Consider the following 25,688-nt stretch of genomic DNA (forward strand, 5'->3'; position numbering starts at 1 on the left):
AAGTTCGGTGTCTGCCCCTTCAGGATATACTTCTGGTACAGATCTCCCTTGAAGCTCTGAAACTGTTCTGCCATTTTCTTCAGAGTCCACCTTTTCACTTTGTCCTCTGTACCCGCAGGAAGGGTGAATGTCTCGAGCATTGTGGTCCACAGCATCTCTTTCTCCGAATCTGGGACAAAGCTCTCATAATCTCCGCGTGTCCTTGTTCTTCGCCAGTACACCGTACTGACAGGCACGTTATCCCGCACAACCCAATCGCTGTGACGTACATAATTCTTGGCGGCTTCGGCCGGGGCACTAGGACGTCCATCTTCTTCCACTTCCGTTATAATGTGCCGACCCTCAAGTTTCTTCGCTGCACCTCGTTGCCCGCGTGCCCTCTTCTGTTCAACGGAGGGTTGACTACCACTAGCCTCCTCCTCCTGGTTCCCCTCCACATCCCTTTCCACGTGCCCCTGCTGGTTCCCCTCCGCATCCCTCTCCACGTTCCCTTCCTCGTTCAAGTACTGGTTTGGATCCTCGTTCCCCTCTTCTTCATTCCAGTACTGGCTGCTTCCCTCCGCGATTGTATCGTACAATATCTGTTCCTCATCGCGGTCAGCCATCTGTTGATACAAGAAACATCTGCTAAGTCACGAGACATTTATGTTTTAACAATCTAAGTCATGTATGCTAAGTGTAAATGTCGTACATTAGAACCCTACACAACCTTACGTGCTAAGTCTAATTACAAATCGTGATATAAGCTAAGTCTAGGTGACGTATATTATACAACCCTAGCTAGTAAATAATTATATACTAAGTCTAATTACAAATAAAATAATCTTATATTAAAACTCAAATAATATTACATGCTAAGACTAAAATAGTCATGTATATGCTAAGTGTTTCGTGCGTATATGCTAAGTCCAATTAAGACTACAATAGTCAATTGCTACTTGTCGCACCAATTCCGTAGTCAATAATTACATACTAAGTCTAATTACAAATAAAGTAATCTTATATTAAAACTCAAATAATATTACATGCTAAGACTAAAATAGTCATGTATGCTAAGTGTTTCGTGCGTATATGCTAAGTCTAATTAAGACTACAATAGTCAATTGCTAGGAGTCGCACCAATTCCGTAGTCAATAATGTCATACTAAGTCTAATTTGCAATAAAATAATCTTATATTAAAACTCAAATAATATTAGAACACTACACAATCTTATATGATAAGTCTAATTACAGGTCTAATAATCTTAATTAATTGCATTACAAATATAACAATCGTTTATATTATTACGTCACTTGCCTGCTCCAATTCCTTCTAGGGCTAGCTCTTCCACTCCGGCTTGACAGACGACTCCGACAACACGTCTTTTCTGCAAGATACAAAAAGATGTATTAGGATAAATGCGAAGTAACATATATATATATATATATATATATATATATATATATATATATATATATATATATATATATATATTGCATTTCACGTTAACGTTCGTCCTCGTTCTCGCTCTCGTTCGTTCGATCGTTCTCGTTCTCGTACACGTTCTCGCGGCAACGTACGTTGACGTGTTCGTTCTCGCTCTCGTTCGTTCGATCGTTCTCGTTCTCGTTCACGTTCTCGCGGCAACGTACGTTGACGTGTTCGTTCTCGCTCTCGTTCGTTCGATCGTTCTCGTTCTCGTTCACGTTCTCGCGGCAACGTACGTTGACGTGTTCGTTCTCGCTCTCGTTCGTTCGATCGTTCTCGTTCTCGTTCACGTTCTCACGGCAACGTAAGTTGACGTGTTCGTTCTCGCTCTCGTTCGTTCGATCGTTCTCGTTCTCGTTCGTTAACGGCGGTGTGGCGGCATCGGGGCGGCGGTTGGCGCGGCGGCGAAGGTAGCGGCGGCGTGGCGACGGCGGCGGCGGCGTGGCGACGGCGGCGGCGGCGTGGCGTTGGCATGCGGCGGCGGCGTTGCGCGGCGGCGAAGGCGGCGGCGTGGCGTGCCGGCGGCGGCATTGCGCGCGCGCCGGCGAAGGCGGCGGCGTGGCGTGCCGGCGGCGGCTTGGCGCGGCGTCGGCGTGGCGCGTCGTCGTCGTGGCGCGGCGTCTCGTGGCGGGCGGCGCGACGGAGAGAGATCGAGATGAAGGGAGATCTGGCGGCGGCGGCTCTCACCCCAGAGATGCGGCGGCAGCGGAGGAGGCGGAGGCGGCGGCGAGGACGACGAGTTCGAGACGACGGCGAGATATGGCGGCGTCGGCGCGGGGATTTGCCCTAGGCAGTGGCGGCGAAGGAGAGAGGCCGAGTGAGATCGATCGGCCGAAAACGTCTAAGTGTTGGTGAAGAAGACGAGGGCGCACCGGGAATATATATACCCCCGGATCTTTACTCCCGGTTGTTCTCAACAACCGGGACTAAAGATATCTTTAGTCCCGGTTGTTGAGAACAACCGAGAGTAAAGAAAAGATCTTTACTCCCGGTTGTTGAGAACAACCGGGACTAAAGATATTTCGAAACAACCGGGAGTAAATATCTTTTCCCGCTATTTCGAAATTCTTTTTAAACCCGGTTAGGGTTAAGAACCGGGACTAAAGATTATAGCACTGCATATGATTTTCGCTTACATATGTGTTTATAAAATAGAAGTTAATACATTAACATTATTTAAAGTACAAAGATTAATGACAATTACTTCGAAAAATTATTTTTGTCTGTAATAAATTAAGTGGATAAATCGTAATAAGCAAATATATGACTTATAATTAATAAAAATTCCAATAATCATATATACTTAGCATATATATGAATGATATTATTATATTGATAAAAACTCTAATTAAGATATGTATGTACATACTGCATGATTTAAAATTAATAAAAATTGTAATCATCATATATACTTAGCGTAGGAATTATATTAAATTAAATGCTAAAAACTCTAATTAACATATGTAAATGCCACATGCATGATTTAAACCTTTTAAAAATTCGAATAGTCATATATAAGTAGCATATGAAAGATAGTAAATTAAATTGTGAAAAACTCTAATATATGAATGATAGTTTTAAAAATATATTAAATTTAATACTTTTAAAAATTCTCCAGTCAATTATAATTAGCATATGAATGATAGTAAATTAAATGTTAAAAACTCTAATTAACATATGAAATTGCCACTTGCGTGATTTAAAACTTTTAAAAATCCTCTAGTCAATTATAATTAGCATATGAATGCTAGTAAATTAAATGTTAAAAACTCTAATTAACATACATATGAAATTGCCACCTGTGTGATTTAAAACTTTTAAAAATTGTAAGTATCACATATAACTAGCATATACATGATTTAAACTTGTTGAAACCTCTAATAATCGTGCGTAATTAACATATGCCATACATCAATTGATTTATATGGATAATCAATACATCCAAAATAGTTTACATCGTGTACACAATAATTACGGCATTACATCGGCGGTGACGGTTGACCGCACGTACTTTCTCCTCACTATTGTTCCCTCCTTGTGATCGCTGCGTGAGTAAGGGGTGTCTTCATTTGATAGGAGGATGCTAGGGTCAATCGTCACCGTAAAAGGGGGTTGCCCATCCAACTGATCGTAATCCTCGTCAGTCTTGTCCTCAACTCCGACGATTTTTCTTTTGCCTGGGAGAACCACTTGACGCTTAGGCTCATCAGGCCCTCTGCCCTTCTTTCCTTTGCTAGACATGTCCTTCACGAAAAAGACTTGCGTTACATCATTGGCAAGGACAAAAGGTTCGTCCGAGTATCTAACCTTGTTAAGGTCAACAGTTGTCATCCCACTGTCATCAATCATTACGCCTCCACCAGTCAACCTAACCCATTGGCACCGGAACAGAGGAACCTTGAGAGGACCATAGTCAAGTTCCCATATATCCTCGATGGCACCGTAATACGTGGCAGTTGTTCCATCGTGTCCCATGGCATCGACACGAACAGCGCTGTTTTGGTTCGTGCTCTTCATGTCTTGGGCTCTCGTGTAGAATGTGTACTCATTGATGTCATATCCCTGGAATGTCGCGATCGACCCAGACGGTCCCCTCGCCAGGAAGGCAAGTTGTTGGTTGATCGACTCGTTACCCATGAGATGTTGTCGTAGCCACGCGGGGAAAGTATCAATGTGATGCCGTGTAATCCATGCATCGGACGTACCGATGTTCCTGGCGCGAACTAGAGCCAAGTGCTCCTCGATGTAAGGAGCTACCAATGAAGAGTGTTGCAGAACAGTGAAATGGGCTTTACGGAATAAATTGTTGTCTACCGTCATTATTGCTTTCCTTCCGAGAGTTCCCTTTCCCCGTAGTCTCCCTTCATGGCGTGATTCAGGTACCCCGATTGGGCGAAGGTCTTCGATAAATTCTACGCAAAATTCGATGACCTCCTCTGTTCCATAACCCTTGGCGATGCTTGCCTCTGGACGAGCACGGTTACAAACATACTTCTTCAGAACGCCCATGTACCACTCGAAAGGAAACATGTTGTGTAGGTACATGGGCCCGAGAATACGGATCTCTTTCACAAGGTGACAAAGCAGATGCGTCATTATATTGAAAAATGAAGGTGGAAATATCAACTCAAAACTGACGAGACATTGCACCACTTCATTCTGAAGGGCTTCTAATCTATCCGGATCGATGACCTTCTGCGAAATTGCGTTCATGAATGCACATAGCTTTGTTATTGTTGCCCGGACATTGTCTGGATGGATACCCCTTATTACAACTGGTAGCAGTTGTGTCATCAACACGTGACAGTCATGAGACTTTAGGTTTGTGAACTTCTTCTCCTTCGTGCTTATTATTCGCTTGATATTCGTGGAGTATCCAGACGGTACCTTTATGCTCTCCAAGCATTCAAACATACTTTCCTTCTCTGCCTTGCTAAGAGTGTATCTGGCTGGACTCAAGTAATGGCTTCCTTTCTCCTTTGGTTCCGGGTGAAGGTCGCCGCGTTGTTCCATATGCTTCAGATCATTACGTGCTTCCAGTGTATCTTTCGACTTTCCGTATACACCTAGGAAGCCAAGAAGGTTTACGCAAAGGTTCTTAGTGAGGTGCATCACGTCGATTGCGTGGCGTACGTCCAAGAATTCCCAATATGGTAACTCCCAAAATATAGAGTTCTTTTTCCACATCGCCGTGTGACCATCTTCGCTCTCTATAGGCTGGCTTCCAGGCCTCTTTCCGAACACTACTTTAAGATCTTTAACCATAGCAAACACTGTTTTCCCGCTGCGATGTTTAGGCTTCGTACGGTGGTCGGCCTTATGTTCGAAGTGCTTGCCTTTCTTCCGTACCGGGTGGTTTGCTGCAAGGAATCGACGATGACCCATGTATACAACCTTCCTACAGTGCTTAAGATACGTACTTTCTGTTTCATCCATACAGTGAGTGCAAGCCTTGTACCCCTTGTTGGACTGTCCGGATAGGATGCTAAGTGCAGGCCAATCGTTGATGGTTACGAACAGCAGCGCTCGTAGGTTAAACTCCTCCTGTTTGTCCTCGTCCCACATGGGGACACCTTCCTTCTTCCACAACTGTTTAAGATCTTCGACCAGTGGTCTTAGGTACACGTCGATGTCGTTACCAGGTTGCTTGGGGCCTTGAATAATAATCGGCATCATTATGTACTTCCTCTTCATGCATAGCCAGGGGGGGAGGTTGTAGATACACATCGTAACGGGCCAAGTGCTATGGCCGCTGCTCATCTCTCCAAAAGGATTCATGCCATCCGTACTCAAACCAAACCGTATGTTTCGTGCGTCCTTTCCAAATTCTTTAAATTTTCTGTCGATGTTTCGCCACTGCGAACCATCGGCGGGGTGTCTTAGCATCCCGTCCTGTTGACGCTCTTCAGCGTGCCATCGCAACATTCTAGCATTCCCCTTGTTCCTGAACAAACGCCTTAGCCGTGGTATTATAGGGAAATACCACATCACCTTAGCAGGAATTCTCTTCTTTGTTAGCTGCCCGTCAACTTCTCCTGGATCGTCCCGTCTAATCTTGTATCGTAGTGCTTTGCAAACAGGGCATGCTTCTAGGTTCTCATACTCCTCACCGCGATATAGGATACAATCGTTCGGACATGCGTGAATCTTATGAACTTCCAGTCCTAACGGGCAGACTATCTTCTTAGCCTCGTACGTTGTCTCGGGCAATTTGTTTCCCCCCAGAAGAATGTTCTTGACGAGTTTCAATAAATCGCCAAATGCCTTGTCACTAACCCCATTTTTTGCCTTCCATTGCAACAACTCCAGAGTGGTATCCAACTTTTTGTGCCCCTGCTCGCAACCTGGGTACAACGAAGTTCTGTGGTCCTCCAACATCTTGTCCAATTTATGGGCCTCCTTTTCACTTTCGCAGTCCTCCCTGGCGTCCTGCAACATCTGACCAAGATCATCCGCAACGTCGTTACCATCAGCAGCTATTTCCTCCTCGCCCGTTTGATTTCCTTCAAATCCAACATACTGAGCAAAGTCCGGAATATTGTCGTCTTCCACTTCATCTTCTTCCATTTCAACACCTTGCTCTCCATGGGATGTCCAACAATTATAGCTTGGCATGAACCCCAACTCAAACAAGTGGAAATGAATAGTCCTGGATGCAGAATACTCCTTCTGATTCTTACACTTATTGCATGGACAACAAATAAAACCCCTTTGCCTGTTAGCTTCGGCCACTCTCAAAAAATAGTGCACGCCGTCAATAAACTCTTTGGACCGCCGGTCAGCGTACATCCATTGCCGATCCATCTACATGAGTCAAAAAACCGTACACAAATAATTATTCTTACAATAATGACAGTCATACAATAATTATAAGATATCTTTATTCATACAAAAATCATAAAATATTACACCAAATAATTCTTAAAAACTATTTGTAAAGTTTTAAACTAATTTTAATGTGTTTTACTTCTTTTAATTTTTATTTTAGTTTGTTTTCTATTATTTAAGATTAACTTTCACTGGAGTTTTCCTTCTCAACTATTTTATAAAACCTTGTTTAGCAAATAAACTAAATTTCTATATATTCTTTCTTCCCCACACACATTTTCTCTCTCATCAACTTACAACTAAATTTTGGAGACAAAAAAAGTGTGCAAAACATAGGTGCAAATGTAGTATGACAAAAAAAAACATTGGAGGATGAAGTTGCAAACCTTTTAGGCACCTCCGATTTGTATGTAATCACCAAAATAAATTCAATAGAAATTTTGGCATGACCTCCCCTCTTTTTTGAAAAAATTTTGAAGTTTGCTCGGGCAGCTGGAGGAGGAAGAAGACATATATATAGGGGTGGGACTTTAGTCCCGGTTGGTAGCACCAACCGGGGCTAAAGATCACCGGGATCTTTAGTCCCGGTTGGTATTACCAACCGGGACTAAAGTTACGACTTTAGTCCCGGTTGGATCCCGGGGGGGCCTGACATGACCTGACAGCATTCGAACCGGGACTAAAGATGATCTTTAGTCCCGGTTGGTAACACAAACCGGGACTAAAGATCAAATATGCCCGTTACCCTTTTGAACCGGGACTAAAGATCATCTTTAGCCCCGGTTTTTATTGCATCCAGGACTATTGTGGAAATCGGCCGACCGACGAAAGATGGTTTCTCCACCAGTGGTACCTGCTCAAGTACTGTCAAAATTTTCTCTTACAAGTTGTATCAATTGTATCCAAGTACTGAGAGGCTACAATCGCAATTTATTTATTTATTTGCTGGTTTTGCAATCAACGTAGATGGATCGTCGTATGGCAGCGGCTTGCCGGCGTCGTACGCCCCCAGCCCACCTCGTCCATGATTTATACTTGCGAACACGCCACATATATATTCTACATGTAATGGATTAATAAATTGTTGGGATTGAGCCAACATGTTCGTCTTTCGTATTTTGTTAAACGACATATATTTTCCTGTATTTTGTTAAACATATATCTTTCGTTACTTTGGTACACTTATAAATCTTTAGTTTTAGTACTCGAGATGCATGCATTTGATTCTCCGCGACAGGAAGCACCATTTATCTTCCATACTTGTAATGGCCATTTTATGTTCTGGAATTCGTTGGTATATATATACCTGTGCGTGGAAAAGTTTGCAAATCTGATTAACAAAAGGATGGTTATGACCCAAATATTGGAGCCAAATAATTCTGTGAAATTATTCGTTTGAAAATTTATCAAAAAGCTAATATATGTTCTTCTCACCATTGGAACAATAGAGTTGTTATGCTTATTACTGAACTTGTTGAAGACAAAATAAAACCAAGTTCTATCTTTTAACAAGTTGAATCAATTATCAGGACTAAGCCCAAAATTAGGGTACATTTTAGAAAAAATGAAACTTCATTGGAAGAAAAAGAAACGCTATTATAAAAGTTATTGTAGAATTAAGAATGATGTTTTCATCATGTATATGCCAGATTATGAATTAGTAACAGTACCAAATCTTTGAAAAGTCCCTATTATTTCGATTTTTAGGATAGAATATTTATGGAATCACCATAAATACATTCCACACTACTATTTTGAAATATATTATATATATATCTTTCTTATTCTTAAGCAAGCCTCTTAAGCAAGCCCCTGGGAAGGCTTTATCTATATAAACTAAACATACAATCAAGATAGACTTCATGTTTGGCCACAGTGCTAGTTTTATTCAAGTATAGAATTTGTAGGAGTAAAAGTTTTACTCTTAAACTATCAGGTCTCCCACGTGTTGGGGAAAAAATGGATACAGAGTACAAAGTTGAGACTATATGACAATAAGTGATTTTACACCATGCTACGGCGAGGGCGCAGTGGAGGAGAGGGGGAGTCATGGCTACGACGATGACCGGCCGGCATTATGGAGCATGGGGAGTCGATGCTGCGGCAATAACAGAGATGGTCCTGGAGCTAGCAGCAACGCATCAAAGGAGAGGGAGCCGAGGCTATGGCAATTACCACGCACGAGGCTCTCCTTGATGCATGTGGCGATAGTATAGTGGAGGAGAGGGGGTCATGGCTACGACGATGATCGGCCGACACCATGGAGGATAGGGAGTCGATGCTATGGCGATAACATAGAGTCTCCTGGAGCTGGCAGCATAGCATTAGAGGAGAGGGAGCCGAGGCTATGGCAATTTCCGCACACGAGGCTCTGCTGGATTCTTGTGGCGGTAGCATAGTGGAGGAGGGGGAGTCATGGCTACGACGATGACCAGCTGGCACCATGGGGGATGGGGAGTCGATGCTACAGCGAAAAGAGTGAGTCTCCTAGAGCTGGCAGTAACGCATTAGGGGAGAGGGAGTCGAGGCTATGGCAATAATTACCGCGCGTGAGGCTCTCCTGGATGCATGTGGCGGTATCATAGTGGATGTGGGGGAGCTAAGGCTGCAACAATGACTACGAGTCTCATGGATCTAGCAGTGGCGTACTGGAGTTGGGGGAACCAAGTCTGTGAGGACGACCACAAGGCTCTTGTATGATGTATCTAGTCCATCGCCTCCCTGACAGCAGCAATGACGGCAACGGCTCTCCGCATTCCGCTGCGATGGTTGTGAGCACCAGTTCATTTATTTCCAAAACAATGTTATCACAGGCAGGTGTCTTGAGATGACCAACCAACAAAAATTAATTTTCACATGCGAGTAATATCGCTTGTGAAAATTTTGATAATTTTCGCATGTCTTTTATTAGGGGTGGTTTGTTCATTGTTTGTGCAAATCTTTTTGACTGCATGCCCGGAAAAATGATTTTTATAGTAACAAATAAAATGGCTAGCTTAAAAAGAATGAGCTTTAACGGCTTCTAGTTTCCTCAGTCCCTGGTGTTCCGTTTTGTCTTCTCCGATTGCTTCGCAGGACGTCTTTAAATACATGTGTAAAATTAAAGATTTATAACGATACAACACATTCTAAATACACAATAAAATAGATGCACATATACACGGTTAAGCTAAATTAATCCTTTTATATATCCAGAATATACAATTGTATCATGGATAGTGTCCGTATGTCCCTGGCCAGCCGCCTCCATACCCCGAGACAGCAGCTGCACCTTTGCGGCCTTCAGGAAGCTCAACTTTCATTCCATCTACCACAACTGCAAAATCAGCAGGCAAACTCTAGTTAGATAATGACATGTGTTGATATTCGATCCTGCCATGCCATTCAAATTGGTGGCACATGCAGAACACACTATATATATGAACCTTGTGATGTTTTTAAGAACAGTACATTAACCCTCTGATGACCAGAAATCAAAATGACAAACATTATGTCAACAAAAGGTTCGAGTGACACACACCAAGTATGAGGAAATTCCAATATATGTACAGACTTTCAGAATGAGAAGACTGGCCATAGGAATCGAGAAAATCCTAGCATTTGATACGAACGGATACATGCAGGGGTTGAAATTTCAGATTGAAATTCCTGAATCCCCGCGGAAGCAACTATCTCGTATGAAATTTCCGGATTTTTCTATTTTTTTATGATTTTGTTCAAATTTATTTAAATTCAGGCAAAAGTTGTTAAATTTTAAATATTTATGAAATTGTGGTGACCACCGACATACCAAGATTTCAGTCTTTTTCAAAAGTATAAACAGAGATATATGTTACCTTTGGTTGTCTCGACAAGCTCCCTTGCAGCGAGGACACCCTGCGAGACGATGACAAGACAAACCATCAACGCAAACAGCAGCACAGGAGACCTAGAAGCCATTTTGAGCTGAGTTTTTGAAATAAGCATGTACAATTTGGCACACCATGAAACCCATGAGACTATCTTATATATAGTGAGATAGCAGGTCTGAGTAAAAGTTGAATTATTGGTGCCAAAAGGCTGCTAGCTAACAGAGGATAGCGACTGGTCTGGACTGTTTTTTGCTGACCGGTTCTTAATTCAAAGTGATGACTTTGAACTTGAAACAAAATGTCAATGCTGATGCCAGATGTTTTCCTAACTCCAACCAAATTTATTGTCCTACATTGTGGGAATTGGTCAATGGTTGCAATGACTGGCAATATGGGTCGTCAAGTGTACTAAACTAATTATTGTGCCATGTGAGACTGCTTTTTTGTTTTTGTCAAGTCTTTGTAGAAGTACACTACTTTTCTTCTATGTACAAGCTAGTCATTGATTTGAAATTAAACCTTTACAAACGAATAAATCATGATTCTACCTTTTTTTATTTATTAGATCTTTTGAGAGATAATACTATATTTCTTCCCTTTCAAATTACTTGTTTTAGTTTTGTCGTTCTAGTTTTATTTCAAGTCAAACATTCTTTTAACTTTGACAATCATTTTCTATAAATTTGTGTAATATATCAATAAAATTTTTATGTTTTTAGATTGACTACAAGAAATACATTCATAACATGTTGTTAAACTATATACAAATGTGTAGAAATTGGTAGTCAAAGTTAGGACTGTTTAACTTAGAAAAAAACTAAAACGACACATAATTTGAAACCTGGGAGCTAGTATGTCTTTCTCCAAGTTTCTTCCGGTAGTCCAACACTTACTACACCTTCATTACCTAGAAAATTCTCAAGGATGTCGCATATGGATACTATAGATTTAACTGAGCCACAGGATACTGGTGTGTATCCATTTTGACTTGAGAAACTCTTATTTAATTTAAGATGAAATTGAGACTTGAGTTGTATTCAGACTCAATAGCCGCCAGTTAGTGATTCTATAATTTGCATTCTAATATATATTTAAGTTGACTTAGCTAGGGATACTGAGCATAATGCCTGCTTGCTCAATACAATGAATTTTGAATTTTGACGACAAATATTGGCACAACATGTTTTTGTCAGGCCACTACAAGTAGCAAATACAAATATTTAGTTAATACTCTCTATTAACAACTTTAGCTCTCAGGATTTGACCCAAAATATAACAACTTATCCACTAACATTCCCTTCTCAACCAACCATATATAATCCTCCATCATTCACTTCACCAATCGTAACCTCTTCCCATTTAGTTGTACCGACTTTCTTATTAATAATTGTGTCGACTCTAAAACTTCTTATATTCTGAGACAGAGGTACTATTTCATAGTTTACTACAAACTACTACTCCACCATGAAACATCATACTGAGCTAGGTACTTATATATAGTTGGAACGTGGAACTATGAATCTGATCATTGTACCAAAGAACTTTGATAACGCTAAAACAAATAACATGAACAGTAGTAAAGTATGACCTCTTCAACTCTTTCCTTCCTAGCTAGGAGAGGTGCTAGCAACAATCACAAAGAAAAGTGCCGCCTATAACCTTGAAAAGAAGAGGCGGATATTGTGGAAAATAGCAAAACTGCGTTACTTTAGCCATCGCCATTGCCGTCGCCTCCACCTCCCCCTTCCATGCTGGGACATCTCCCCCTCGCCATGGCGCGGTGGCCTGAGCATGGCGTTCCTCTTGAGCATTCCGCCGAATAGGCTGCACGCGCCTCCTCGTCGAACTGGTTCGTAGTAACCTGCAACCTCCATTCTCCGATTCGAATCTGCCAAGACAAAAGAAATCGCAAACAAATATTTGAAGAACAACTTGCATATGAAGGCGATAAGGGAGAGTGAAGGAAGATGATAAGAGAGAGCAAAAAGAAGAAGATGAATCTAACACTGGGTCCCACGTGCATATGGGGAAGAAAATGAAAAACGTGACGGCGATGACATAGTTCTAACTTTGTAAAATTTCAGTACCACGGCTACGAATAGACGAATTGTAATGGCATTTATCTAAATAGACATATTTGCAACGATACAGATCAAATTAACCCCCCCCCCCGCCGTGTTTTTTGTGACAATTTTCTTATTATCTCCACATCTTCACATACTTCGGAATTTCCCAACTCAACCGCATATGCAATTGCAGGGGAGCAACAGAGTTGAGATTCTCAAGATCTGAGGAATCGGGATTAGCACCTGCAGACTACAGCCTGGGAACAGCCACTGGGATATCAGGAAGAACCATTTGATTGCAGTGTAGATAAAGCTGAGGTTGCTCCTCACCGATGCTTCTACCACCCACAACAAGCACAAAGGGAAGCTTCCCTTTCCTGAGCGGTTTCCTCATCGATTGTTCGTGGCAGGGGAAGAGGCATCCAGTTCCGATGCGCTTGCCGTCCATACTTGTAATCCCCAACAAATTGGTGTTCCAAGAACCTCTGCGCAGTGAACTAAGTGCTGCGTGGGTTCAAGTAGAAAAGGGATCAAGATTAAGTGGTTAATATGATTGTGATATCATCCAAGCAGTCAAATGGAAGTCATGTTGTTCAGAGATAAATCCATATTTAAATTACCTGATGCTTTCTTCCAGCACGAGGAAATAGTTAGGAAAAACTCTGACGGCCCAAAATATATGTTGATAAGAGATAGTGCCATATTTGAAGTCATCTAGAGTATTAAATATATGTTAAATGATTCGTGTAGGCATAGACAAAATAATACTACCTTCGTTTCAGATTATAAGACTTTCTAGTATTGTCCACATTCATATATATGTTACTGAATCTAGACATATATGTGTGCCTAGATTCATTAACATCTATACGAATGTGGGCAATGCTAGAAAGTCTTATAACCTGAAACGGAGGAAGTAACACTTAATGAGTAACCACCGTGTACCGGATAGGTGAGTTGGTAAGGGGAATAGGGGGGAGAATAGGAGAATAGGGGGGAGTTCGGAGGGTGTGGAGGGAGTACGTGTACGTGTGTGCGTACGGTGGTGGGATACCAGATTTTTTTTATTTTAATGGAGATTTAATTGGCAAAATTAATTAGTGGGTCCACCTTTTTTTTTCCTAATTTATTAGAACGCCATGTGGCGGCTTATAAGAGTTTGTAGGATGCCACGTGACAGCTTGGGAGCGTTTGTAGAAAGGTTAATGGACTTTTAGTATATAATAGATAGATATGTGAACTTATGTTCAATTTATTTTTACTTAAAACTTATGTTTAATTTTATGTTATATTCTATTTATATTATACTTATGTTTAATTTTATGTTATATTCTATTTATATTATATAATTATTAGTGTGTGATACTATACAAGTAAATTATAGCGATCTATAATCCCGGATTCGTAGTCCTGATTGGAAAACCGGGACTACAGGGTGTTACAAACTGAGAGTAAAGACGGTTTCTCCGCCAGTGTGAATACATTTGTGTCCATGGAAATGAGAGACGATCCCACTTGAGGGCGTTTTTACCGGGCCTACTTTTTTCTCCACTGATGGGACCTTTGTGTGAAATCCATGAGACCTTTGGGTGACTTCGGTTTGGGTACCATGTTTTCCCTGGAGATGTTTGTAACTCTGCCATAGATGGGTGGCATGTTTGTGTGTTCTCTACAGATTCAGTGGCGATAGGTCTTGTTATTGTGTCCCTTCCCAGCAGGGTTGTCAATTTCGTCCCCTACCGGCAAGTAAATATATGCAGCGTGTTGGCTGCTTAGACCGGAGGTACTACACCGGTCAGGCCGGAGTACATCGAACGGTCAGACCGCGGCGCATCTACTCCGGGTAGGCCAGTCTACATCGAGTTGAGGGTAACTTTTAGGTCCCGTTTGGTAGAGTTCCAAACTCCGACTTCTAACTGTGAACTCCAACTCTAGTAGGAGCTAGCTCCTATAGGAGTTGAGGTGGGTGTGAAAGTGCTTGGCTAAACTTGTTAGCTCCACACCACTACGTCCCTTGTAGTCATTTCGTCGAACACTTGGTTGGCGTCGCCCCGCCGGTCAGCCAGCGTGTCGCCACCGCCGCCGCTCGCCGCCATCGGCCAGTCCATGCGCCGCCAGCAGCCCGCGCCCTGCCGCCAGCCCGCACGCTGCCGGTCACCGCCGAATCGGGCCAGTCTCACCGGCGATGATGGGAGAATATGAGGAAAGAGAATGGAAGGAGTTGTTTAGGGGTAGTTCAGTGGCATTTTTGTGTAAATACATTAAAAAAATTAAAGGGTAGTAGGTTTTTTGGGATGGAGTAGAGCTGTGGAGCAGAAAAACCAGCTCCACCCTCGTAGTACAAATTTGTGGAGCAGCTTTGCCAACCCCGCTCCAAAAATGAGAATCTGTACCATTTCAGCTCCAGCTCTAGATAAGTTGGAGTTGGGAGCTGGAGCTATACCAAACGGGGCCTTAATTCCGCTAAATGTTTCGGTTTTTGGCTACTACAACCATTCACCCCTTTTTGGTTGGCTTAGTTTTTACTATTCGGTCCTACATAAGGGTGTCGGCGTCAGAGGGAAAGAGGAGGTAGCCGGAGTTAGAGGAGAAGTCTTGGAGCACTAATGGAGAAGTACATCAAGTGACCCAAAATCTGCACGAAGGTTAGCAATATTCCGATAAATATTTCATCAGGTGTATTTGTTTAACGCAAGTGTGTTGATCCTAAGGTGTCATGAGAAAGCTGTATGTGTTAGTTGTGTGTGAAAAAAGTAGTGCTGCGAACGATTGCAAAGCTTAATTTTGTTAGGATGGCTGAACTAAGATATCAAAAGGCATATTTCCATCACTTGATTTTGGGAAACATCATGTAGCAATTCTCTCTCATAAACAAGACATTATTTTGCTCCTAAAGATTATTTTGCTCCTAAACAGAGCATAAACTGTTTGTTCACAGTGCCAAATCAAGAAAATTTTGAATCCGATGAAATTACCATGCTTATCATAAACTGTTTTGGGAGGATGTTCGCCATATCCAGTTTAGACGGATGACCCCAGACGCAGTTAGATTGATAATAATAATAATCTAATCATATAATTGAACAGAATTTTATACCTTGCTGCATCATTCATTGAAATTAACAAATTAAGATCGCAGAGTTGTAATTGTCCAGACTCCAGAGTACTGCCAGTAGTCGCCTGTGCGTTGCCAAAGGAAAAAGAATTTGCTGGTTGTGTGTTGCACGTTTACTTCATGTTCAGGGAAATATAAATTGCTGTGTACTTTTCTGGCTTTCTGCTGGTTGATCGAAGGGACTCACTAATGTAGCTTCAATAGCCAAATTAAATTGCTGTGCTTGCAGATGCAACGTTGATTGCAAACTGTAGAGATCCCCGGTGCCTCCCATGACCATGACCAATGCATGAATGCCACTCTTACAATATGTAGAACACGTTTTCAGATTTGGAACTGTTGTTTGCTGAACATCAACCAAAAAAAAAATCCAAATTGAGAGACTCGGCAAACTGTCTGGCTAATCCTACAAAAACCTATCATTTGGTTCAAAATTGAGTCTGAAATTGCGAATCCTACACTGACTGGGAGATCGTGCTAACTTGTACTCATCCAAAGCAGCATCGAACAACCCATATCCTATCCTGCTATGGCGGCATGTTGTCCAGATAATTGATAACACCTGACCTTTGCTCCAATAGAGTCCTATGGCGACATGCCTGACTCCTTTCATGCCTAGAGATGGCAACTTGCATTATTTGATATGGTTTCAGCTAGGTAACACATGCACGGTATGTGTTGGGTGTATTTCTAGTCATCTGATCTGAACACATAGAGAGAAGAGCAGCTACTTATGGCGATATTTTTTCTTTCTTCTTGCAGTGATATGAAAGCTTTCTTGTCCATGGCAATAAGCACGATGGGAGATTTTCTACAGTCATATAAATGCAAGTACTTAATGCTTGACTAGGTTATTTTTTTCCTGAAATGCCCTGATTTTTTGCTGCATTGATGTTGCATTTCAGAATTGCTACTTTAATTCAATGAGTTTTGCTATGTCTATCTCTATAGTTCAAATAAAAAACATCCATCAACAATGTGTCCTTGTATCAAAAATTAAATAAGGATGGTTGAGTGATATGAGTAGTACTCTAAAATCTATTATATGTGTGGATAAATTACAAATGGTATAATAACGATTATATTTGTGGACAGAAGGAGCAGTTGCTATCTCAAAAATAGCAAAACTGGATGCTAACTTGCAAAATAACACAAACTCCTCATACATTTTGGATGATGACAATATGACCAAGAATCAAATTTAATCGTTGGATGTGCAATGCTAATTAAAGTTTATAAGGATTGTGGCAAATTCAATTCCAAGCATTCAAATGGATACAGGGCTACTGTAAACTTTTATTTGAGATCAGAACTCAGAAATGCCAAGTAAAAAACACTTTATTTCATTATTTCATTACAGAACCTCGATCAAACCAATATGCCTTCCATGGTTAAAGGACTCACACCAGGCAATGGTCAAAATGGAATTGACCGTCATAGATGCCTGCCGGAGGCAGAGCTCAATGTGTCGACCACCAATGGATTGGTCAAAAAAAAATCATCTTTTTCTCCAACAAGAATAGAAGGTAGAACAGTAGGGTTGGGATTTGTTACAGCTATATATGCTATGTATATTTGTAGCTTTTTTTTTTCAGGAATATGCATATTTTTAGCTAAATGGCTAACTAACATGACAGCTTTTAATCTTTTGTCAGCTGATTAAGGCATGTGTAACATGGGAGCGGTTAAGAATACATGTACTGTGTGCCACCTTCTTGGTGATGAGACCGGTGGTTGCAATTGCAACAGGAGGTGTTATTAAGGCTGCATTCGATACGATAGGTTGGGAACCCATCCTCTCCACACGGAAAACGGAGTAGTCTATTAGCACGTGATTACTTAAGTATTAGCTAAATTTTTCTTAAAAAATGGATTAATTTGATTTTTTAAGCAACTTTCTTATAGAAACTTTTTGTAAAAAACGCACCATTTAGCAGTTTGAAAAGTGTGCACGCGAAAAACGAGTTAGAGAAGTTGGGAACCTTCAGGTTCGAACGCAGCCTAAAAGTAGGTGGTAAGTTTTGCACCATCCATAAAAAAGTGAAGTTTATGTGATGGGGGTGTCTAAGGAGACTGAAGAAAAGTTTGCTGATATGCTGAACTGCAAAGTGGGGGTGATGCCTTTTAGTTATCTAGGCCTTCCTATGAGTTTTGGGAAGCTACAGAGAAAGGAATTTAGACCACTAATGCCAGAAGGTTGAGAAAAGACTAGATTCATGGCACAGTGGCCACCTGTCTTATGGGGGGAGGGAGATTAGAATAAATTCTTGTCTAACTAGTATTCCTTTGTATGCTATGGGTTTCTTTAAGCTCCCTGAGGAGTTTCATAACAAGTTAGATGCTGTGAGGGGGAGATTCTATTGGTAGGGAAAGGGGAAGAAGAAGAAATACCATTTGATCAAGTGGCATGGGTTGTGTAGACCAAAAGATTTCGGGGGGTTGGGTTTCATGGATACCAAAGTTATGAATGTTTGTCTGCTAAGTAAATGGATTGTGGAACTGGAAAATAATTCCCGAGACATGAGCTGTGTGGTTCTTAGGAATAAATATTTAGGGGGAGACAGTTTCTTTAATAGTTCAGCCAAGGGGGTTCTCAGTTTTGGAAGGGGTTGCATTCCTGTAAAGATTGGGTGAATAACTTAGTAGTTAAAGTGGTAGGGAATGGACAAAAAACACATTTTTGGGAGGATGTGTGGTTGGGGGATGTTTCACTCAGGACCTTGTTTTCTTCCCTGTATAGGGTGAGCAATCAACAACACTCGTCTGTCAAGGAGATCCTGGGGGTATCTTATGGGTCCCTGTCTTTTAGAAGGAATTTGAATCATCAGGATGATGCTTTCTTAAGACAGTTGAAGGAAATGATGAAAGGGGTGGAATTAAATGATTCTCCAGACTCTGTGGTTTGGCCTCATGAAAAAAACAAAACGTTTTCTGCTAAGTCTATGTATAGATTGATGAAATTTGGGGGTGTTGTAGACAGGGATATGAAGGAGATTTGGGGTTGCAAAGTTCCTTTGAAAGTTAAACATTTCCTTTTTTTGGCTGGGAGGGATAGAATTCCTTGTGCTGATCTTCTTGTCAAAAGGAATTGGAAAGGGGGGGGGGATAAATTCTGCAAGCTTTGCCTGGACATTGAATCAACCAATCATGTACTTTTTAACTGTCCTCTAGCTAAGTTTGTTTGGGTTCTCATAACTGAAGTAATTGAAGGGGGGCTTGCTCCTTCTACCATTTGGGATGGGGTAAAGTTTCTTAAAGAAAAACTAGGGAGGAATGTGGGTCTTTTCGTTTGTGCAAGTTGCTGTTGGGGGCTCTGGCTTGTAAGGAATGATTTTGTGTTTGAAAACAAATTGATCAAGTCCCCCTTGCAGGCAATGTTCAGGATCATTTCGCTGATGCAGAGATGGATGTTGCTGTTAAAAGAAAAAGATCGAAAGGCTCTGTCTTCCTTGCTTGACAAGATGAAGCGCAAATTGGAGGATCTGCGACCTAAGGATGTGTTGCCTGTCGATGCACTAGTCTAAGAAGGGTCTCTATAAGGTCCTTATGGTTGCTGAGGTAGATGTTTTAGCGTTCCTGGGAGTTTATGAGGTGGTGTTTCGTTCTTTAGGATCCATAAGTCTCGGTGCCCCGGATGGTTGCTGGTGATCCTAGCTTTCTGTGTTTTTTTTTTTAGATTATGGGTACCTCACACCCACACGGTATGGTTATCCGACTGGTTATAGGGGATAGCTTATACCTATCAAATATGTAACGGATCATGTTTTGGGTATTACGTTTCCTTGTATATTATGGAACAGCCTAAAGTCCTGGTTTGATAATATTGTAAATTAGATTTAGGAAACCGATGCCATATTGGTTAAGGTTTCTATCTTGTAATCCTGCCCGACACAACCTGATCGTCAAATCTATACTACACCTGGCGGATTCAAATCCCCAAACAGGAGTAGGGTATTACTTCTCATTGAGAGGGTCTGAACCTGTCTAAATCCTTGTCTCCGCATCCATCCACTTTTAGGTCTCGTACGCTACCTCTTTTATTATTGCCGAATTCATGTCTCGACAGTTGGCGCGCAGTGCGTCGAGTTCCCTATCAAGAAGTGCGATGGAACCAATCTTCAATATCGTCGAAGCCAACTGATTTGTGGTGGCCATCGCTGGTAACAACCTATCAGGAGAAAAAGAAACGCAGCAGCCATCGACCACGCTGCGCCGCCTGCGATTTCCATGCCGATCATCGCCGACGAAGAGGTTGCTGCCCCGGCGTCTCCCTGCGATTTTCCTGCGGGAGCAACCCACCCCGGAATCTTCGTCCATGGAGGCCGGAGCCGGGCTTGTCGGATCGGTGCAAATTGGCCCTTTCGCTGACGGCAAGCATGCATTGGTGGACCTAGCATACGTCTCTACGGGAGATCGATTTTGGATTGCTGCTAACCAGATTGATCAACTAATTACATGGATGCTGCGCGCATGCACCTTAATTATATCCAGATCATTAATTTTCTATTGCTAATTGGATTGATTTCTAATTACAAATTAATTAATGCTTTTTTGGCTATTTTGTTGGCATGTATTCATGTACTCCGTATCAAACAAGGACCATCGTGGGCAGCTTGTTCGACTTCATGACGTCATCTCCCGAGCAGATCAGATCAATCCACCCGCCTGATGCGCCCCACGGCAGCCTCCACGCTGCAACTGGTGCTGCTGCCAAGGCGTCCTCCCTGCGATTTTCCTGGAGTGAATACATGCATGAGTTGATCCATCGATCAACGTGCACAATTTACTATATAATCACGCATATATTTGCATGGACTTCTTTTGAGCTGACCGCATGGCAAATATCGTCACGGCCACAACTAGAACCGTCAATTCATCGGTTTCTTTCCTTTCAACTTATTGTTGTTTTAGATTGATCTCTAAATGTCATATTAATCTCTTGGTATTTTCTGTTGTTTACATGTAATGCTACGGCACCATTGTTGTCAATTGTTGTTTCCGCCTACACGCTTGGCCTATTATGCCGTCGTTGTTGGGCATCTACGACGTCACCGCCGGCCTGCCTTCGTCGCCGCCGACTGGTGTCCTCGCCTATACGGTTGGTTGGTCACACCACCGTTCATGGGCGTCCACTTCTCCATCGACCGGCTTGCCTTCGTCGCCGCCGACTGGTGTCTCCTCCTACACGGCTGGCCAATTATGCCGCCGTTGTTGGGCGTTTACGACTTCACTGCCGACTCGCCTCCGTCGTCGCCGACTGGTGTCCTCGCCTATACTGTTGGTTGGTCACACCACCGTTCATGGGTGTTCACGTCTTCACCGACCGGCCTGCCTTTGCCACCGCTGACTAGTGTCTCTACCTACATGGCTGGCCTATTATGCCGCCGTTGATGGGCACCTTCGCTTTCACCGTCGACCGCCTTCGTTGCCGCCGACTGGTGTCTTCATTGTTTTTGATGGATGACTTTGTTCCCACATTGGCCACCTCTGCCATCACCAAGGGGAATATTATAAAGCTAAGTCATCATTAATTTCCTTTATATGATATTTTCCTTTTCCTCTGCCTCACTACGTCAACTGGTTCGCCGTTGACTAGTGAGTCGGGGGCTACAGATGTTATATCATATTTTTTCAACAATTTTCATAATATCTATCTTGATTGCTTGCGACATAATCTGAGTACAAAAGTGCCTATTGAGTTATGGAGTTCTATCTTCCTATGCTTTCCGTTTGGTTTGCCGATGGATAGTTGCCTTTGGGCCAATTCCTAGCACCTGGGGGCTCGTTGGATGGACCGAGTAACACAAGGTGCTAAGTATTACTCGGAATAAATCAAAAGCATAGAGATAAGATAATTTATTTTCTGCTCTAAACAATTGCAAAAGTACCTGAGTAGTAAACTCCGATCCGTGAAACTTTGTTCCATTAATGACGAACTCATGTCACTCATATGCATGTTTGGGAAGTGCCTAGGCCGACTCCCAGTGCTCGGGGGCTATGACTAGTCGGGCAGAGTGTGTAAACGTAAGGAGTCATCTGCTCGGGGAAATCAAAATTGACAAGAGAAGAAATACATATTTATAAATATTTTAAAATACTTGAATTTTTCTCGAGTATTATATTTACATCAGATACTACTCATCATATATGTTTGTTCTGTAGGATCCAGATCCAGATATGCATAAAAGTGATCAGTCAGAACATCACCACCGGCTTGCCTTTGCCGCCGCCGACTGGTGTCTCCGCCTACACGGCTGGCCTCTTGTGCCGCCGTTGTTGGGTGTCTACGTCTTCACCGCCGGCTTGCCTTCGCTGCCGCCGACTAGAGTCTTCGCCTGCACGGCTGGCTTATTATGCCGTCGTTATTGGGCGTCTACGTCTTCACCGCCGGCTTGCCTTCGCCGCCGCCGACTGGTGTCTCCGCCTGCACGGCTGGCCTATTATGCCGCCGTCTTCACTGACCGGCCGCCTTGTCTGACGCCGACTGGTTTATTTGGCTCCACGGCTGTGCGTCTTCATCATCATTGACTGGCGCCATCGTCATCGCTGGTTAAGCCGCCGCCGACTGGTGTTTCTCTCTTCACGTGCGTCTTCGTACTGGTTTGCTTTTGTGCCGCCGACTTGTGTCTACGTGATCATGGCTATGCAACTTTGTCACCATGGTGGAGCTACTTCATCTTCATTGTCTTCGGCACCGACAAACTCTATTGCCTCTACTTCGCAAGCTTTGCTACTTCACCAACCACGACGACTACAAGAGTTTCGACATCTTGGCATGCGTCACCAAATATGATGCCTTATTATTTTACTACAACAAGTGGTGTTCCAATCTTCAATATTTCTACTCGGACATCCTCAACACATATCTTCACTCAAGCAATGACTACTCGACGACAAGAAGCTACAGTTCTCGACTCTATGTTCAGTTGTTTACCAACTAACCAAAGAGTCAGGGGCTACACAAATACAAGACTCTCAAAATTTGACAGATGTTATCTCAACATGAAACAATCAATTAACCAGCCAATGAGTCATTTTCTTCGTCTTTGCTTCGGAGCAGACGTTCTACTTCAGCAACTTCAATTATTTCACCAAAATTTTGGCTTCTTCATGCCGCCACAATTTACTTCAAATTTCTCAAGTATCAAGTTTGAGATTTAATCTACATATTCGGGAGGTTGGAGTTATCAACCAATTAACTCAGATTCAACGAGTTGGACAACAGTTTCTACTTTCCTTCAAGTGAAGCATCTGCAACATCTACAACTCTAAGTTCTACTGCCATCTTTATAAATCAAAGGGTGTTGCATCAGTCTTCATTATGCACACGCTCGCATCAAGGAAACTACTCGAGTTTCAATATCTTCTCAACAATTTGATGGATTATTGTCACTGACATAATCACCAGCACCTCTGCTTCATCGGCCCTGACTTATTATTTCGCCTTCACGGCTGACCTACTACACAAACGCTGATGAGCATCATTTTTATTATCATTGGCTGCTACACTGCTATTGACTGGATCAATGACATTGTCATCTTCATCAACATCTTGCCAAGCCTCTTCAACATAGCCTACTCTTCTGCTATTGATTGGCAACTTCATCTTCACAGCTTATCATCTCTGTTGCTGCTAATCGTCATTATCTCGGCTTGCCTCCACCGCCGCCCATGGAGTCTTCACTTTCACGGCTGGCTTATTATGCCTCTACTGATAGGCGTCTTCGTCTTCTTCACCAGGTGCCTCGTCTGTTATCGACTGATTATTTTGCTGTCATGGCTGCGCAACTCTGTCGCCATTGCTGGGTGCTTCGTCTTCACTGCTGGTTGAATTGTTTGCTGCCGACTGGTTTCTTCGCCTTCATGGCTATGCGACTTCATCACCTTTGAATTGTGTCATTGTCTTTACCACTACCAACATCTTCGTCAGCTTTGATGGGTGATATCATCTTCATGTTGGTCATTTCGTCTCCATGCCGACCACGTCAGCCACTATCAATGGACAATTGTGACTACAACAGAAGGATAAGCTACATGCTTAGGGGCTCATCAATACAAGCGCGAGGATTATATCTTCAATTTGGACTTGTTCCGAATACATTCAACATGAATTTATGGTCGTGAGTCGATTTCTTATGCTCAACGTCTGGACTATTCGTTATTCCCCGTAAGGGCTATCAACCGAATACTTGCACCAGTCGGGATTCAACTTTTATATCTATTTTGAAGTATCCCATAAGGGATAATCACTCAGATCAGAAGCTATTCATATGAGCTATACTTGGTCTATATCACTCGGAAGATTTATTACTCGGGAGCATATTACATGCGTCATCCTTTAAAGGGTGTCGAAGGCATATTTTTTGGCCTAGGCCTAATATGTCTACAGCCCATATTTTCAGGTGTGGCCTGTCACGTTCTTTTAGGGACTTAGGCACTTTTTGCTTAGGCCAAAGTGCGCGTGATCAAGTGCCCAATACCTTAAAATCCTTTTATACCACAGTTACTCAACTTTTTAGGAGTTGGTACAATGTATTTTAAAAGGTGCCCAATAGTGAAGTTTTTTATAGCTGCCCTGCTGACTTTTTTATATATAGTCAAGGCGCTGTTTGGGTTTATACAGCAATTGATTGGATACAATATCATTGCTTTTTGCCACGTAAGTGTGCATTTTTATTGACCAATATTATGGCTTAGGCTGATTATATATTTGGTCATTTTCCAGGCGGTTGGTAAATCCTTTATGAGTTTATTTACTTGGATTTTACACCACGTATGCCATATATTTCCGGGTGTGGTGAAACGGTGTGTCTTTTAGAGACTTAAGCACATTTGTTAAACCAGTGTGCGCATGGTGTATGCCCAATACTTTAGAAATTTCTTTATTCACCGCATATAAGCTTCTTCTATAGCTGTTTTGCTATGTGAATTTTTCATGATGTACACAACTTTAGGTTGCTCGCATCGTATTTTACAAAGCAGTTGGTATATCACTCGGATCATGTTATTCGGAGACTCACACCGCATATGCTGTATATTGATATCAAGTCACTCGGTTGACTATAATTATCAAAACCACTCAGTTGGTTGGATTATTTACTCCTTGACTATATGCTTAGTTTGTTCAACTAACCACATAGTCGGGGGCTACACCTATTAGGTGCATCTAGTCGATGCACCTAAGTTTACATTTAATTATTTTTCAGCCCTCCACAGTCTTCAGATTTGGTAAAAGTACTCAGGAGACCATGGCAAAGATGATTGAAGCACTCGGCTTTGGAGTAATCTGGTTTGAGAGAAGATTATCTTTCGACTGTGAAGGTCTTAGGGGCTACTGTAGAGATTATGGGTACCCCATACCCACACGGCATGGTTATCCGACTGGTTATAGGGGATAGCTTATACCTATCAAATATGTAACGGATCATGACTTGGGTATTATGTTTCCTTGTATATTATGAAACAGCCTAAAGTCCTGGTTTGATAATATTGTAAATTAGATTTAGGAAACCGATGCCATATTGGTTAAGGTTTCTATCTTGTAATCCTGCCCCCATCGTATATAAGGTGGGCAGGAGGCCCTCTAGGGGGCCTGACACAACCTGATCGTCAGATCTATACTACACCCGGCGGATTCAAATCCCTAAACAGGAGTAGGGTATTACCTCTCATTGAGAGGGGCTGAACCTGTCTAAATCCTTGTCTCCGCATCCATCCACTTTTAGATCTCGTGTGGTTCCCCTTTTATTATTGGTGAATTCATGTTTCGATATTTTTGTTTTTCTTTTTCCTGTAACAAGGCTCTGTGTGTTTCTTTTTTGGCTTTCTTCTAAAAGCCGGGTAATATAATGTTTGCCTA

At 42.2% G+C, this 25,688-nt stretch overlaps 1 long non-coding RNA gene across 1 annotated transcript; it reads right to left on the reverse strand.

Annotated features, from left to right (window-relative positions):
* Positions 1 to 9,876: 9,876 nt before the first annotated feature.
* Positions 9,877 to 10,896, reverse strand: LOC4340867 (uncharacterized). The gene is made up of 2 exons (XR_001546539.3): positions 10,634 to 10,896; positions 9,877 to 10,113 (listed from the first exon to the last, which is right to left on the reverse strand). It is a non-coding gene; the product is annotated as an uncharacterized lncRNA (long non-coding RNA).
* Positions 10,897 to 25,688: the final 14,792 nt, after the last annotated feature.

Source organism: Oryza sativa, chromosome 6 (genome assembly GCF_034140825.1).
Source record: "Oryza sativa Japonica Group chromosome 6, ASM3414082v1".
In the NCBI taxonomy this organism is placed as follows: Eukaryota; Viridiplantae; Streptophyta; class Magnoliopsida; order Poales; family Poaceae; genus Oryza; species Oryza sativa.